The sequence below is a fragment of the Macaca nemestrina genome, chromosome 6 (genome assembly GCF_043159975.1).
Source record: "Macaca nemestrina isolate mMacNem1 chromosome 6, mMacNem.hap1, whole genome shotgun sequence".
Classification (NCBI taxonomy): Eukaryota; Metazoa; Chordata; class Mammalia; order Primates; family Cercopithecidae; genus Macaca; species Macaca nemestrina.
This window is the reverse complement of record NC_092130.1, coordinates 107,748,735-107,764,628: the sequence shown is the minus strand read 5'-3', so window position 1 is coordinate 107,764,628 and position 15,894 is coordinate 107,748,735. Positions and strand designations below refer to the sequence as shown.

The following is a 15,894-nucleotide window of genomic DNA, read 5'->3' as shown; positions in this document are numbered from 1 at the left end:
TGGTGCTGGTTCTGATTTGGGCCATCCTCTGCATCCTGCTGGTCCTCACTGGGCTGGTTTTCCTATAATAGTAATGTCTCTTCTATGAGGATGCTGATGACTGGAGCTTTTCAAGTCAATGTTTTTAGACTTGCTACCATGGCTGCTCTAGTTATGACTACTTTTTATCATTCATCTTCTTTGTGCATGTCATATGTTTGTATATTTGGATAGTTTGAAAAAGATGTATAATCATCTTTTTGTCAGATAGCTTTTACACGTGGTGATCAATGCTGTAATTTGCTAAACAGTTTTCTCTTCTCCAGCTGTACTGGGAATCTGTTTCCCTAGACTACACTTTCTCTTGGGCATCTTGGATTCCAAGTCAAGAAGAGTAAGATCTCCCTGTCCTTTAAAACATGGTGCCCTCACTGGGTTCTCTTTTTTTTTTTTTTTTTTTTTGGAGACAGAGTCTCACTTTGTTGCCTGGGCTGGAGTGCAGTGGTGCAATCTTGGATCACTGCAACCTCTGTCTCCCAGGTTCAAGTGATGCTCATGCCTCACCCTCCTGAGTAGCTGGGATTACAGGTGTGTGCCATCATCACCAGGATTTTTTTTTTTTTTTTTTTTTGGTAGAGACAGGTTTTCACCATGTTGGCCAGGCTAGTCTCAAATTCCTGACCTCAAGTGATCTGCTTGCCTTGGCTTCCCAAAGTGCTGGGATTACAGGCATGAGCCACTGTGCCCAGCCTCCGTTACCTTTTAAGAGACCTCCCTGACCACTCATGATCCCTCTGTTAACACCAGCTACATATATTGGTAACTGCAAAGACTATACTGTATGTTATCTCATGGATTGTTTTCTAGATTCTAAGGTCTTTATGATTCCTCTAGGAACTGATAGTTATTTGCCGCTGTGATTTGAGAAGAGGTAGATTGTGGTAAACCTCTTCCAAATTAATTGTTTTCTAGGAAAGAACAGATCTCCCTAGTATCATGTTTGTACTATTTCCTCTTTAACTATATCAGTCCTTCATCCCATGGAGCTTCTGTGCAAGAGCTGTGACTTATATAATTCTCTATCCTAGGATAAAAGCCTTTCTCTGCACTTTTAACTCTTTACTATTGTACTTGCCACTGACACGATCTTCAGAATTTTTTTTTCATGTTTGAAGACACTTGCTTAGATTTGCCTTTTTTCCTTTTTATTTGTCCAAATTTATGGGGTACAAATCTATGCATTGTATTACATGCATAGATTGTGCAGTGATCAAGTCAGGGCTTTTACAGTGTACATCATACCCATTAACCAATTTCTCATCATCCTCCCCTCTCCCACGCTCTTACCCTTCTGAGTTTCCATTATCTATCATTCCACTGTTTACATACATATGAACACATTTTACACCATGCTCTTATGAGTGAGAACATGTGATATTTGTCTTTCTGTGCCTGGCTTGTTTCACTTAAGATAATGACCTTCACTTCCACCCATGTTTTGAAGGGGTCCTAAGAGCTTGTAAGTGTATTTCCTACAGCTGACAATAAAAAAGATTAAACAATTATCACATGAAAGAACTTTTAAGGACTCATGTATGTAAATTTAAGGAACAGGAACATTAGGATGACCTTAAGATATGTTTACACATGAAAGTGTCCAAGCCTATAATACTTTATTATTTTAGCATTTACAGAGTACTTTTGCTAGGTACTTTGCTAACTTCTTGAGATTTAATGGTGAAATAGACATGGCTTTTGTCTGAAAGGAGGCTCAAAGGTTTGCCGAAGCTCCAAACCTCTGGAAAATAGACACTTTAAAACACAGGACCTAGATATAGTTAAACATAGGCAGTTAATATCTCATGGATGAGAAACATAAATAGGTCATTCAATATGATCTCATTTACTTTCTCCATACGTACACTACAGGTAGTTATCTTAGATAACTATAGCTGTTCTACAGTTAGAAATTATGAAGCCAATAAAAATGCTTTAATTGCTGTTCTTTTGCATATCATCTCAAAGCAACTTTAACTTGAACTCTTCAAGTGAGATTTCTTGTGGAGATACACCTGAGAAGAACTTGTGCACTGTGAACTTCCTCACGTTCATGCCCATTACTTGGTTGGCACCCCACGCTGAACTAGAAGGAGCCAATACAAGAAGCTCAGCATCCCTGGCACCCTACTGTTAAGTCCACGGGCCAGTCTGCAGGGGATGGAGAGTTTAGATTTAAATCAACCCAGCACAGGGCGTGGGGCCAGGGGAACAGAAGTAGTCCATATCAGCCATAGCAGTCTTCTGGCCGCCTGTGGCCCAGCCCTGAAAGCTTTTACCCAGTAAATTTTTTAAGCTTTCATTTTAGCTGCCTAGACAGATGTTCCAAATTTATATCTGCTTCGTTTAGTGCAAGAACCAGGTAATGAGGAAGAGGCCAGTTCCAGTAAATGATCCCCAAGGCTACAGTTCTTTCTATTTGGGCAAATAGATGATAAAACCTGTACAGCGTTCCACGAATGCTCAAAGTCAGTTTCTTCAGTGGAAATACACTTCAAATAACAAATGTTACAGCAATTGGCAGGGCTCTGCCTCACAGGAGGGTGGCACCTTTTATTTAAAAAGGCTTGTTTTTGTGAAAAACAAGAGGGGCCTCATTTATGAATGCAAATGATGCCTTGCTTTTGTTTTACAAAATATTGAGAGATGGTATTAGATAGTATGATTGAATATCTGGCACACAACATGCACTTGCGCATGCACACACACACGCACACACACACAAGCCCATGGCCACCCAATGTATTTGTAAGCAAGTCAGAGACATACATTTTATACACTAGGATATTCAGTGCTTTAAGTTTATGGAGATTGATGAAAAATATAAGTCATCCCCAAGTGAGGGAGTTTTCATAATTGATGGTTTTGGACTTCAGAGACCAAAATTGATCTTCTGATCCTTTGGTTGCTCAGGGTGGATGGGTAAATCACGCTCTGCTTTTATCTGACATTTGATACTGCCTTTACATATGACCTATCCCTGAGTGCTGGGACCTTGTGTCTTCCTACAAGTGCAAAATATGTACTCCTTGCAGGTTAAAATCAAGACCTTGGCTTCATTTTGAAAACAGCATGCACAAACCAATTATTTTAATGTTTCATATTTTCCACTTATGGTGATTATAACCTGTTTGGAACTTTGTTTTTAGACCAAGATAATTTTTAATAAATGGTCTGAAAGCTTCAAATCTGTTGACTTAATTATCAAAATCCATGTTCCTGTTAAAAAACTCAGGAGAACATTTTGATTATGGGGATGACTTAATAGATAATTAGGTAAAGTGATTTGGCAGAAGCAGCATAGTCAAGGCTCTTTTGCAAGGAAACTTGGCTCCACAGAAGGCAAAACTCTTCAACCAACAGGAACTTGTGCATAGACCTTTTCTTCTCACAGCTCTTTTCCTTTCTGAAATAAAGGGTGCATGAAATCCTGAGCAGGCAAATTAACTAGACAAAGCACTTAGAAGCTGAATTTAAAGTGGCAATGGAGACCATTGGAAAACTGTATCGAGTGCTTTTAGTGAAAATTCTACCGATTAATGATGTAGTAATGAAAATGTGGTATGTATATACCATGGAACACTGTGCAGCCATAAAAAATAAGGTAATCATGTGAGTGAATTAACACAGGAACAGAAAACTAACTTACAAGTGGGAGCTAAACATTGAGTACAGATGGACGTAAAGATGGCAACTATAGACACTGGGGGGACTACCAGAGTGTGTAGCGGGGGAGAAGGGTATAAGGGTTGAGAAACTACCTGTTGGATACTACGCTCACTACCTGGGTGACAGGATGATTGTACACCAAACCTCAACATTATGCAATCTACCCATGTAACAAACCTGAACATGTAATCCCTGGACCTAAAATAAAAGTTGAAAAAAAAAGTTTACTTGCCCAGTTGCAGGCCAACAGATGTAGTCTTATAACTGGCAAGGACTGTGAAGAAGGGCATGACATGAAGAATAAAGAGACAGGATGAATACAGGGTGAACATAATTCCCATGTCTTGATTTCAGATTAGACCTATCCATTGGTATGGGAAGTACATTATCCAGATCCATTCCCTTTGAAATTGTTCCAGAGATTTGCCCAGAGATAGTGGAAAATATCCCACAAACCCGTGGGTTGTTTTCTGAACACCTTACTTATTGACACAATGATCACATAAGTTATTCAAAATTTTGTCTGGGAAGAAGATAAAATTAGATGCAATGCTGAGATTCCACTGGACATGATGATAAGCATGGCCATAGTATTTGTGAAGAACTTGCTCAATGGATGAGGTGCCATATGATAGAGGAGTGACTGATGGCTCTTCCACCATGTCTCTGTGTGAATAGAAAAAAAATATCATAATGTTGCAGTTTCCCATTCTTTTGACTCATGCTCCTGTCTAGCCAGCAGCAAGCTACCACAGGCAAATCTTGAAAGAAGAAAACAACCAAACTCAGGTTTTGGCATTTATGTTGCAGTCGTTTGTTAAACTTTTTTGAAGCAATTTTTACTACTGAGAGTATCTACAGCAGTGACTTTCAACATACATCTCATTGTAACATCCCAGTGTGCAATAATTTGTGAGGTATGTCACAAGAAATATGCATGGTACTTAAATGTGTAATACATCATTTTGCATAAATTCACTTGGATTCAAGGTTATTGGTATAATGATATAAGTCACACTTACTAGTATTGCAAAATGCTTTCTGGAAAAACAAAATGGGTTGGACCTTGGAAACCAGCTAATTTTATTTTTAAAATCTGGTTGACTTGGACAGAGTGTCTTCTGTGCCATTGAGTCTCTTACCAGTGTTCCACCAGGGGAAAAAAATTGAGAATCTGTGTTCCACTTATCTATTGCTGCATAACAAACCACTCCAAAATGTAATGTCCTAAAACAAAAAAACCATTCATTTTGCTTGTGAATCTGCAACTTGAGCAGGGCTCAGTGGGGATAGCTGTTTTTCTGCTCCCCTCGGAATCAACAGGGTCAGCTCTAAGGCTCAGGGCGGGAATCATCTGAATGCTTACTCACTGTCACATCTAGGGAAGGTATGTGAGTTGTTGTGGCCAGGGGATGGACTGTGGCACATTGTATTTTCCAAAAGTCGCCATAGCTAAATTCCTAGTCCCACAGGCTCTTCCAGAACTTTGGCACTCACCTATCAAAATGTGGGGTGAATGTTCCTTCCCTTTGATCCTGGGAAGGATGGTGAATACTCTGACCAATAATGTATGGCAGAAATCTTGCCAGCCTTGACTTTAGAGGCTGGGCTGCAAAGCGTAACGTGACTTCCATTTGAAATTTCTCTCATGATGCTCAGTCCCCAAAGCCCAGGCCACATGAAGAGGACATTGGTAAGTGGCTGACAATCCAAGCTAAGTTATCAACTAACAACTAGGATCAACTATCTGACATGAGTAAAGAGTCTTCCCCTCACTCCAGCCTCGAGATTTGAACCTTCCTAAGCTGACGCCCTGTGGAGCTGAGATGAGCTACCCGCACCCTGCCCCAGAATCTTGTCCAAATTGCAGATGTCTGAGTAAAATAAGTAGATAACTGTAATAGGTAGCTGAAACACTCTGCTTTAAAGATTAAAGAGGGGATGTGCTCAAAATTTTCTGAAGATTCCAGAGGTTATTCTGAAACAAAAGTTGTTTTGTTGATTATTGCTGCTTATGTATTTTTCCTGTCTAATTAGAAATGGGCACCAATCTCTTATCAAAATTCACTCCTTTCCACCAAAGTGTATACTCCCATTCTCTAATTTTCGAGATAGCATCTTTGTGGTAAAATGTGAACTCAACATTGCTAAATTGACAATCTGTAGATTTTTGTTATTTTTGGCAGTTTGTGTCCTAATATTCTTTACTTCTATTCTCTAACTTATTTCTGAATTGTTAGATAAGATGAACTATAATTTTTGAACTGAATGGTAATGACATAGCATGGTTATTACATTAGTGTTTGGTAGATTTAAAGATTTCAGGGCTTTCATGTTAACAGAAGTACAACTTGATCAGACACCAAAGAGTATATAGTGATACCATGTGATGGTGTGTAATGAAAGGTAAACAAGGCCAAGATTGTTTTAAATAGAATATTGCTATCTTCACCAAGTTTTATGTTAAATAGGAACACAATGGCACATAGTTTTTGCTTCTGAAATGTCACCGTGTTGTTTCTTTATCGAAAGAATTCTGATAAATGATAGAAGTCTCCCCTTTCAGAGATAATAATTGATAAACAGTGCTGCAAAATTTCCACAAATTTATCAAGAAAGAAAATTTTCTCTATAGGCATTGTCCATCATTCATTCTGTCCTTTAAGTAGATTTTTAAGGATCTGTATCAAACACAATCCAAAGCATTTTCAAACTTTAGCATTCATTAGAATCATCTAGAAAGCTTAAGTCACTGACTGTTATGCCCCAGCCCCATAGCTTCTGATTCACTAGTAGAGTGAATCCCAAGAAATTGCATTTCTAACAGTGCCGCCCCTCCCAAGACTACAATATGAAGATTACTGATCTAGAGAAACAAGATAAAAGCCAAATATGTGGAGATATTTTTCTAACCACTACTCCGAAATATATTCAAATTTAAAGCAACTCTCAAGTCATCCCATGACAAAATAGTTTTCATTCATTCAAAGGTTAAACAAGTGATTTCTCTTAACCACATTTTCTCACATACTGGGGCAAAGTGCAAGAAGAAACAAACTGATTCTTTCAGTCTGAATGTCATTGAGTTCTAAATGGGTTCTAAAATTGAGAATGTGTTGTGAGAGAGAAGCACAAGCATTAATCACCAATGCACAACCAGAGAATTTGGTTAGTTTTACTAGTTTAGAAAATAGCCAGAATTCTATATCAAACATCTCAGTAATAAAAGTGGAATCAACAAAATTAGATTATGACTGGGAGCTTAAAGACCAAATTTGTTCTGGTCTAGATGCCTCGGACATCTGATTCTCAAGAAAGCCTCATTGTCCTCAGGAAAAATATGAAAGATCTCTTTCCTCAACTCCTGAGAAGGAAACAGATCTGTTACCCTGAAGGTTTTCTTTCAGTATTCTAAATATTTTAAACTAAATGAACTTAATTGAATTACTCAGAGAATTGGCCAAGTCAGCAGTGCTTTAGGTTGGCTCTGAAATTATTGAGGTCTTTCTGTTCACAGACTTTCTATTGACTCCTTCTGCATCCTTAATTTAGTTGTTTCTTTCTAATTTAACTCTTTCATAATTGGATAATTAGAGTTTCCATTTTCCATTGTGGACCATCTTGCTTTGACTTGCTGAAATGCATGTTTATGAATATATACTTTCTATTAGTGCTTTGCTAAATGTCTCATTTATTTAAAAAAATTTATCTTTTATTATAAAAAGAAATACATGCTCATTGTAGGGAAAATACCAAGACATTAAAGAAAAATTAATATCTCAAAGGCTATCATTAAGAGACATGTAGTAAATATCATGATGATTTTCTTAATACTCATTTTATATATATGCTCACTATATATATTTGGAATTTTCAAAAATATAAATTAAGAGTTACCTAGGAATAAACTTAACCAAAAAAGTGAAAGATCTCTACAATAAAATCTACAAAACATTGATAAAAGAAGTTGAAGAAAACACAAACAAGTGGAAAAATGTTTCATGTTCATGGATAGGAAGAATTAATATTGTTAAAATGTCCATACTATCCAAAATGATATACAGATTCAATGCAATCCCTATCAAAATACCAATGACATTATTCATAGAAATAGAAAAACAAGCCTAAATTTGTATGAAACTACAAAAGACCCCAAATACACAAGTCTTCAACAAAAAGAACAAAGCTTGAGACATCACACTATCTGACATCAAAATATATTACAAAGCAGTAGCAACCAAAACAGCGTGATACTGATATAAAAACAGACACACAGACCAATGGAACAGAATAGAGAATCCAGATGTAACTTCATACATTTACAGCCAACTGATCTTCAACAAAAGCACCAAGAACACACATCGAGGAAAGAACAATCTCCAATAAATGATGCTGGGAAAACTGAATATCCACATGCAGAACAATGAAACTAGACCTTTATCTCTCATCATTTACAAAAATCAACTCAAAATGGATTAAAGACTTAAATATAAGACCTAAAACAATGAAACTACTAGAAGAAAACAGAGGGAAAATGCTTCATGATATTGATCTGGGCAAAGATTTTTTGGATGAAACCTCGGAAGCATAGGCAAAAATAGACAAATATGATTACATCAAATTAAAAATCTTCTGTACAGCAAACAAACACCTAAGTGAAGAGACAATTTACAGAATGGGAGAAAATATTTGCAAACTATGCATCTAACAAAAGGTTAATACCCAGAGCGTACTAAGAAACTCAAATAACTCAATAGCAAAAAGCCAAATAACTCAATTTTTAAAAAGGCAAAAAATCTGAGTAGGTATTTCTTAAAAGAAGACAAAAAAATGGCCAACAGGTATATGAAAAAATGCTCAACATCATGAATCGCCTGGGAAAGGCAGATCAAAACCGCAATGAGATATTATCTCACCCCAATTAGAAGGGCTGTTATTAAAAAGATGAAACATAACAAGTTCTGCTGAGGATATGGAGAAAGGGAAATACTTACACGTGGCTGGTGGGAATGTAAGTTAGCACAGTCACTATGGAAAACAGTATGGAAGTTCCTCAAAACATTAAAAATAGAACTGCCAGGCCAGGCATGATGGTTCACACCTGTAATCCCAGCACTTTGGAAGGCCAAGGTGGGCGGATCACCTGAGGACAGGAGTTAGAGACCAGCCTGGCCAACATGGTGAAACCCTGTTTCTACTAGAAATACAAAAAATTAGCCAGGCATGGTGGCGTGTGCATATAATCCCAGTTACTTGAGAGGCTGAAGCAGGAGAATCGCTTGAACCCAGGAAGAGGAGGTTGCAGTGAGCCGAGATCACACCATTGCACTCCAGGTTGGTCAACAAGAGAGAAACTCCATCTCTAAAAACAAAAAAAAAAAAAAAAAAAAGAGAGAGAGAGAGAAAGGCTAGGTGCGGTGGCTCATGCCTGTAATCCCAGTCCTTTGGGATGCCAAGGCGGGCGGATCACGAGGTTAAGAGATCGAGACCATCCTGGCCAACATGGTGAAATCCTGTCTCTACTAAAATACAAAAAAAAAAATTAGCTGGGCATGATGGCACACACCTGTAATCCCAGCTACTTGGGAGGCTGAGGCAGGAGAATTGCTTGAACCCAGGAGGTGGAGGTTGCAGTGAGCCGAAATCATGCCACTGCACTCCAGCTTGGTGACAGAGTGAGACTCCGTCTCAAAACAAACAAACAAACAAAAAAAACTGCCATATGATCCAGCAATCCTGCTATTGGCTGTATATCCAAAGGAAAAGAAATCAGTAGGCCAAAGAGATATCTGCACTCCCATGTTTATTGCAGCACTATTCACATTAGCCAAGATACGAAGTCAAATTAAGGGTCCATCAATAGATGACTGGATTAAAAAATTAGTATATTTACACAATTGAATGCTAGTCATCCATTAAAAAAGAATGAAATCCTGTCATTATAATTTTTTAAATTAAGGGTTATATTATAAAAATTTAAAGAAATCAATATTTTTACTACTTATAATCATCATTACTGCTATTAATATTAGTAAAATTTGTGAATGTTTACTAAATACTAGACATTATGCTAATTTCTTTACATATATTATCCTTTTTTTAAAAAATTCAACTTTTAAGGGGTACATGTGTAGGTTTGTTACATGGGTATAAAATTAGAACATGTAAATAGAAAAAAAATGAAAAAAATTATAACTTACCCATAATAAATACCATTCCTTCCCATCACAAATACTATATTTACATTTTAGGGTTATCTGTTAAGATTTTTATATGCACATGAATGCATTTTTCGAATCTGAATTGAATAGAATTTTTTTGAATTTAATAGAATTTTCTGTACAGATTGCTATGTACGGATGGAGGGGTGAATTATGAAGAAGCACAAGAAAGCTTTTGTGGGATGTGTACATTTAGTATCTTCATTAGTATCTTCCTATTATGGTGTGTGATAATGTCAAAATTTATCAAGTTGTACACTTTAAATATTTGCAACATATTGCATGTCAAGCATACCTTAATAAAGCTGCTAATTTTTTTTTTTGAAAAAGGAAAACAACATGGTTTTGGCCACAATTGTGGTGGAATGTGAGTCCACATTGTATGCAAGACTCTGTAAGGTGGTTACTCTTCCAGAAGCATAATGATTGGGAAATGACAATATAAGCATAAGAGGATGAAATTATATCAGCTCATAAAACAGAATCGAGGGAGAAGAGAGAGTGGGGTTCAGGTGGCAGCACTAACTTTTATCAAAGGAGGAACAGTAGTTCTTTTATGTTTTGATATTCTTGGAGAAGTCAAAGGTTTTCATATTCTCCCCAGCAGGGGCCCATTTAATGACCTAACAGCCAGCGTTTATTGAGACTGTGTTTCTCACTCACAACCCGTCTCCTCACACAGGAGGCAGGACACAATAATAAAAACTGGAAAATTGACAAGGGACTAAAAAGAGGGCTTTTGGGGTATTTCCCCCAATCCTGGTTCAACAGACATTTACTTATTACTTACTATGTGTAATTGCTACCTTTTATGTATCTATAAAATATATGTGACAGAAACACATACAGATAGGTTTCTGCCTCTCTAGTTCAGAGGTAAATAAATAAATACTTATACTTGAGGGCTTTTGAAGCACAATTCTGTTAGAAATAGAGGTGAAAAGAGGCATCTGTATACAGTAAACTGTGTCAGATTAGCAAATTTCTTGGCCAATTTAGTTTTACTTTAGGGTAAGAAATATGTACTCTACTACTGATCCATTTCCATTTCTAATTGATTCCCGTAATTATCCTAAGGAATTTTCTGTAGTAAATACCAAACCTATTTAAACAGAAATAATAAAAGTGGGATTTTATTTTCAAATTCAGTAGAAGTGTCTTGGGAGATCATCAAAACCCCAAGTCCAGAGGGTATACGTCATGGTAACTGTTTATTCTTTTAGCCACTCAATCAGAAAATATTTACTATGCTTTTATTAAATAACATTTGTTATATAACCAACCTTCTATTAATGGGCACTTAAGTTTTTTCCAACTTTTTACTATTGCAAACAAATGGCAAATACACATTGTGTGTGTGTGTGTGTGTGTGTATGATCTTTGCTTGTCTGCAATTTTTTCCATTAAACATATTCCTAAAAGTGGAACTGCTGGGTCAATGAACATAAATATTTTAAATTCGTGTAACTATTGCCAAATTTCTTTTCTGCATTGAGTGGATTCAGTCATGGATTTTTGTCTTTGACCTTGGCTAGAAAAGTTCTAGTGGAAACAGTCTGAAGCCAGATTATAGAAATTCAGGGAGGGGAAGAGGAGGCAGCCTGTGAAAATAACTCTTTCCAAAAGTTCACTGATGATACTGGAGTATAAAGGCCTTTTTCCTTTATCACAATTGAGGAAAACTTTGCAGAGAAATCTCAGCTTCAAAGCTCCCCATGGGGACAGCTGAGGCCTTTGTTGTGACACCATGACACAGCTCAACTTCTCCTTCTGCTCAGTCCTTATTCCTTCATCCTCCCAAAGGCATTGATCAGGGGAGATGAACATCCTGTACACACTAATCTTCATCATATAGTTTCTTTCCCAGAGATCCTGACTTCAAATGTCTGTCAACCTATATTCCATACCAAGTAAATATATTCTTCAAAAACAAACTCCTTTTTGGACAATCAAAAGCCAAGAGAATTCATTGCCAGGAAGTTTGCCCTGCAAGAATACTAAAAGTTCTTAAAATGAAGGGAAATTATTCTATATGAAAGCACAGATCTTCAGGGAGAAATGAAGAGCATGCCTGCATTAACATAAAAGTCCATTTTTGTGTAAAAAGGCAAACAATGAAATAACAATGCATTGTGGGGTTTATAACATATGTAGAAATAAAATATATAACAACAGTAACAAAAGGCAGAGGAATTGGTAAAAACAATGTTTGTGATATGGTAAAATATTCAAGGCAAACTATAATAAATTGTGGGTGCATATTTTAACTTCCAGTGTAACTAAAATAATACAAAAACATATGGCTCAAAAGCCAATGGAGAAATATCATGAATAATAAAAATATTTGCTTAATTCAAGATAAGTAAGGAGGAGAAGAATAAAAGTTCAAAGAACAGATAGACAAGTAGAAAAGAAAAAGCAAGATGGTAGAAAAATCCCAACTGTGTCAGTAATTACATTTGGTGTAAATGCAATAAACACACCAATTAAAGAAACTGTCAGAATGGATTAAAACACACATGTGCACACACACATACCTGTGCACACTCACATGGCCCAAATACACACTGTTTACAAGAGACACACTTCAAAGACGTGGTTAAGTTGAAGGGCAAAGAGTGGGCAATGATATATTATGCAAATATTAACCACTTGAGGAATTCTATGGCTACTCTCCTCTACAAAGGTGAGATTTCCTTGTAGGGCTTCAGGGAGGGAAAAGAATAGCAATTAAAAAGAAGAAGAGATGAGAAGAAGAGCTAGAAAAGAGTAGGAAGACAGGGAGGGGAGAAAAAGAAAAATGAAGAGAAAAGGAAGGAGAGAGAGAGGGGATTTGGAAAATCAGAGGGGCAAGAGTTAAAGAGAAAAGTAGGGAAGTAGAAAAGAATAGTGAAGGACAAATTGGATGGGGAGTTACTGCTATAAATTTCACAGGCAATTTCTCTTTGGCAATCAAGTTTCTTGTAGACCCACGTGTTAGTTTGTTTTCATGCTGCTGATAAAGACATACCTGAGGCTGGTAAGAAAAAGAGGTTTAATTGGACTTACAGTTCCACATGGCTGGGGAGGTCTCAGAATCATGGGGGAGGTGAAAGGAACTTCTTACATGGCAGCTGGCAAGAGAAAAATGAGGAAGAAACAAAAGCAAAAACCCTTGATCAACCTGTCAGATCTCGTGAGACTTACTCACTATCACCAGAATAGCACGGGAAAGACCGGCTCCCATGATTCAATTACCTTCCCCTGGGTCCCTCCCACAACACGTGGGAATTCTGAGAGCTACAATTCAAGTTGAGATTTGGGTGGGGAGATAGCCAAACTATATCAACCCATCTCCCAACTCCAGACAGTGCTTTTTAATAGGACTACTCACTAACTTGTTCCTTTTCATTTTTCTATATATAACATTTTTAAGTGTCCAACCTTTTTCTTTTAAATGTGAAAAAGGGCCTCTTCTGGGTGAGGAAATACAACAAAATGCTTTACAATGTACAAGTGCCACTAATTACTTCAATTGCTTGCATTTTCCTGAGCCACACCTTGGGAATGCTAAGTACCCCATTCCAGGCTACATGGCCAACACTCAATCTTCTGCTGAGGGAGTGATTTTAATAAGTGAATTCTCAACTACAGGATTTTGAAATGAACGTTATGAGAAAGATTTATGTTTGAAATGACTATGAATCTACGATTACTGACAGCGCACAGCTACAGATGTAAGTGAAAGGATTAGAAGCAGCTGATCCGAAAACAATGCAGTCTCAATATAAGGCCTTAGGTGAGGTTTTTTTTTTTTTTTTTTTAAATTAACATTTATATGGAAGGAGAGAACTTGTTTATTTCAGATTGTTGTCTTGGATTGACCTCAAAATAGAGGAAGCACATTGTAGGGTTTTAAAGCTATCCTTGAAATGGAATTAGCTTCATAAATTTTGCCTGTCGAATATTTGGCATTAGTGATTGGAGCTAAAAGGAGTTAGAATTTTCTTATGATAACTGAACCACCCTGCAGCTATTTTTCTTTCACAAATATGTGAACATTATCCAAAGGTGTTAGAACTGGGAATAGCAAATACATGTTACACATCCCTGTATTTCCCTGTATGCATGGCCAACATTGCTAATTAAGCTTGGCATGCCTTTTTCTGGTTCTTTCAAATCCTTCTCGATGTACCACCTGGGCTGTACCACCAATCATCTAGGCATGATATGCAATTTCTTAGCAATTTTTTTGGTGCCCCATTCTCCTTCAGCAGTCTGTGCTTATGGACTCCTCACAGTAATGTTATTTATTTTATTTTTTAAATGTATAAAGTAAAATGCATAGGATTATTCTGACATGCAGTTACCAAGATATTTATAAAAACCTGTAGTATAGTAATATATTTGCTTCATTATAAACACAGTAAAAAATCTACCAGTGGTTTTAATAAAAACTATTGAATTTCAACACAGTGATAAGTATAAATAATTAATCCGTATGTACTGCTATAACATGACATAAAAATAGTTATATTTTATACTTTTGACAAAGTCACAGGTACCACTACAACTGTGAGTTCTTCCATTCTCTCTTTCCTTCTTTTTGCCTTTATTCACAATTGAAGGAATACTAAATTTTTGCTACATATAAATAAAAATAGTATGTAATTATTTTTCCGTCCATATGGTCCCCAGGTTAGAAACCCCAGGAAGGTTTCATGACTGAGGGATCATGAAAGTTTGAAACCTAGATTTTCAGCAAAAGCAGTTAATAGACTAGATAGAAGCAAAGAGGGTTAAGTGACTCTTTTCTTTATGGCATAATAATTTCCCATAATAAGAAATACATAAGAAATCTGAAGCTCAATAGTAAAGATGAGTATTTAATATTAATCACATCGGTAGTAGTAATAGATACATTTTAGGCCTCTAATGCCTTTTATCACTTTTTACCTTGTTTCTTTCTCTTACTTTACAATAGGAGGCAGGCCTTTCCCTTCCAACATTGTGCTCTTAATGACGGTACTTAAAATCTCTTGAGATTTCTGTACTTGGAATGTGTTTTGGGATATTGTGGGTATCCTAGATATGAAAATATAAATGACATATATTCTAGTAAATATTGGCTACATGGTCATATATTTTTAAAAAAATTCTTTCCCTTCACGGTCCTAGAAGATCAGTTCTATATGTGATGGATTTCATATAGGCTGATAAGGAATTGGATGCAGCAAGCCCCACATGGTAAGGTCCTCTCCGCCTGGTAAGCATAAACAGTCAAGTGCCAGCAATGTGGGTCTGCAGCTCTTGGACTTGTATCTCATCTGGCCCTTTTTAAGAAAACTGGAGGGAGCAGAAGCCCCAGACCAAAATGCAAAGCCCAGGTCAGATCTGCTTTGACATCATCTTCCCTTTCCTTCTCTAGTAATGTGTAAATGGCAACACCCTCTTATTGTGAAATTGGCCTTTACCATCCATCGTGCAGATGAAAAATTTAATTAGTGGGAATGGTGGGGAATATGAAATACATTGAAAATATCTGACTATTAAGAGAAAGTTGTCCAAAGCAGGGATAATATCCCTTTAAGGGTGAAAAAGAAAACGTTCACAAGAAGGAAATTCAGAAGAGGATATATCATTCAGTGACCAAACAAGCCTTGTCAAGTTTTTAAAAAGTACAGTTTAGAAAATTAATGGTTAGGATTTCAGTGGGGCATGTTCATCAGCAAAACGCTATAATGTTAGAAACAGTATCCACTGTTGGAACCAGGCAGGGGCCTATTATTACTGGTTTAGAACGGCATATTTTCTTAACTATATTAATTCTGTTAAAAATAATTCATTTTCCACTTTTGTTTTTCTTTCTCCCATTGGAACTGCAAAGACATTAAATAGAAAAGGAGTGGATTAAATGAATGTTTTATCTGAGGAGAAGTTATTAAATGTTACACAGTTATAGTCACAATAAATAGCATAGGTAATATAG

General features: G+C 36.7%; 1 long non-coding RNA gene across 1 annotated transcript in view; it reads right to left on the bottom strand.

Moving 5' to 3' along the window:
• LOC105475209 (uncharacterized) overlaps positions 1-13,115 on the bottom strand; it is a 36,598-nt gene extending 23,483 nt beyond the window's left edge. Inside the window, exon 1 of the long non-coding RNA XR_983210.2 lies at positions 12,975-13,115. This is a non-coding gene — a long non-coding RNA (uncharacterized lncRNA). The remainder of the gene's footprint in view (positions 1-12,974) is intronic.
• Positions 13,116-15,894: the final 2,779 nt, after the last annotated feature.